The sequence below is a fragment of the Azolla caroliniana genome, unplaced genomic scaffold, assembly GCF_043228905.1.
Source record: "Azolla caroliniana isolate FFs.n. ecotype wild unplaced genomic scaffold, voAzoCaro1.0.p SCAF_3, whole genome shotgun sequence".
In the NCBI taxonomy this organism is placed as follows: Eukaryota; Viridiplantae; Streptophyta; class Polypodiopsida; order Salviniales; family Salviniaceae; genus Azolla; species Azolla caroliniana.
The window spans coordinates 6,324,977-6,327,438 of record NW_028230438.1 but is presented as its reverse complement, the minus strand read 5'-3'; positions in this window follow the sequence as shown (position 1 = coordinate 6,327,438).

The window sequence follows — 2,462 nt, the reverse complement described above, 5'->3', positions numbered from 1 at the left end:
CTCGCTGAGAGAGCCGAAGATTCATGGGGAGCGGGGTTGAAGCAGATTTGGCTGATTGCATGTTGAAGCGTTCTAAGACACGTCGGGTATAGTCGGTCTGAGACAAAAAAAGATGTCGTTTATCGCGATGCCGACTAATCTTCATGCCAAGGATGTGTCGTGCCGGACCGAGGTCCTTCATGGCAAACTTCAACCGCAGTTGCCGAATGAGATCGGCAAGGTCGCCCGCGTGGCGTCCAGAAATTAGCATGTCGTCCACGTAAATGATGAGGAAGATGGGTGATCCATCTTGAGCTGTGTTGGTGAAGAGACAATGGTCCTCATCGCTTTTTGAGAAGCCGATCGATTGGATGAAGTCGTCGAACTTCTTGTACCATTGTCGCGGTGCCTGTTTGAGGCCGTATAGACTCTTCCTGAGTCGGCAGACTAGATGTTCTTGGCCAGTCGCCACGAAGCCTTTTGGCTGCTCCATATAAATTTCCACGTCAAGATCACCATGGAGGAAGGCTGTTTTGACATCTAGCTGAATCAGCTCCAAGTTGTCGGCTGCCACTACGCCGAGTAGGAAACGAAGGGTTGTCATTTTCACCACTGGTGAAAAAATCTCGTCGAAGTCGACGCCATATTCTTGTCGGAAGCCCTTCGCAACTAATCTGGCCTTGTACTTTGGGGTGGTCGAATCAGACGTCTCTTTTAGTCGATAAACCCACTTGCAAGGAAGAGCACGTCGGTTCCTGGGTAATTCAACCAGATCCCAAGTCTTGTTTGCCCGAATGGAGTGCATTTCCAACTCCATCGCCAGATGCCAGGTGGCTGAATCAACAGATGTCGATGCTTCTTCGTAAGACGTCGGTTCGCCGGCGTCGGTGAAGAAAATTCCAGGAGAATACCTCTCCGGAGGTTGCGACAGTCTCTCGGATCGTCGAGGTAAGATTGGACTGGTCGCATCGGGTATCGGGGTCGGATGGTCCGAAAGCGAATCATTCGGCTGTGCCGAGTCGGAGTTGTCCGAGTCGGTAGTGTAAGGTTCAGCTACCCGTGAAGCTGACCGTGTGTTAAGAGCGAGGCCTTCTTGAAGGGTCGGCACATCGGAAAATGTTACCCTTCGGACTTCGATCGGTTTTTCGACTGATGGATTCATAGCCGACTCGTTGAACACAACGTCCAAACTTCGAACGATTTGTCTGCGTTCGGGGTCCCAGAGTCGGTATCCCATTTCGCCGTCGGATCCATATCCAAGGAAAATGCATTTCCTGGACCGAGGTGCAAGTTTTCGGCGATCATCTTTCGGAATAAGGGCGTACGCCTCGCATCCGAAGATCCTCAGCTTGTCGTAATTCGGCTTACTGCCGATCCATAGTTCCTGAGGAATTTGAAGTCCTAGAGGTCTACTTGGCGACATATTGATTATGTGTACTGCCGTGAGTAGAGCCTCTGCCCAGAAGCCATCCGACAGTCCGGAGTGTTGGAGCATGGAAACTGTCCGTTCTTGGATTGTCCGATTCATGCGTTCGGCAATCCCGTTTTGCTCCGGACTATGTGGTGCCGTAAATTCACGTCGGATGCCGCGTTGTCGGCAGAATTTGACGAATTCTTCGGATTTAAACTCTCCCCCATTGTCTGTCCGAAAGCATTTCAGCTTTCGGTCGGTTTGATTTTCCACCATAGCGAGCCAATCGGTGAAGATCGAGAAGACCCGATCTTTGGTGCGAATTGGATAAGCCCACACCTTTCGAGTCGAATCGTCAATAAAAGTGACGAAGTAAGAGGCACCGCCGAGTGACTGATGCGGCATTGGGCCACAGACGTCCGAGTGGACCAAATCAAGAGGTCTCGTTTCTCTTGGTGCTGATGTCGGGTGTGATGCGGCTGCTTGTTTGCCATACTGGCAATGCTCGCAGAATTGATGGTCCGAGAAGGAGAGTTTGGGGATGTATCCGGCTCTAGACAGGTGCGTGATGCCGGCCTTGCTGAGGTGTCCTAATCTTCGGTGCCATAGTGATGACACAGGAATATCCACCAAAAACAGGTTACCCTCTCTGAGCGTAACATGTAACGGATACAGGGAGTGTATCTTGGGTCCTCTAGCAAGCAGGAGGTTCCCCCTGTGGAGTGTCCACCCTCCCGAAGAAAAACCGGCACGAATGCCGTCTTCATCTAGTTGTCCGACTGAGATCAATGGCCTTGAGAGCTCGGGTACATGTCGGACATTGTGGAGTACAAGTGTAGAGCCACCGGCAAGGTTAAGCTCTACTGTGCCGATTCCGATGATGTCACAGTGTTGTGAGTTGCCGACCCGAACTGAGTCGGAGTGACGGATCGTATATTGCCGAAATTGGGATCGATGAGGAGTCACATGAAATGACGCGCCCGAATCTAAGAGCCATGTGCTCGATTCTTCAGTCGTGAGCAGAACTTCTGATCCGACTGGATTTTCGATTGATAGTATATTCGGGTCGTTT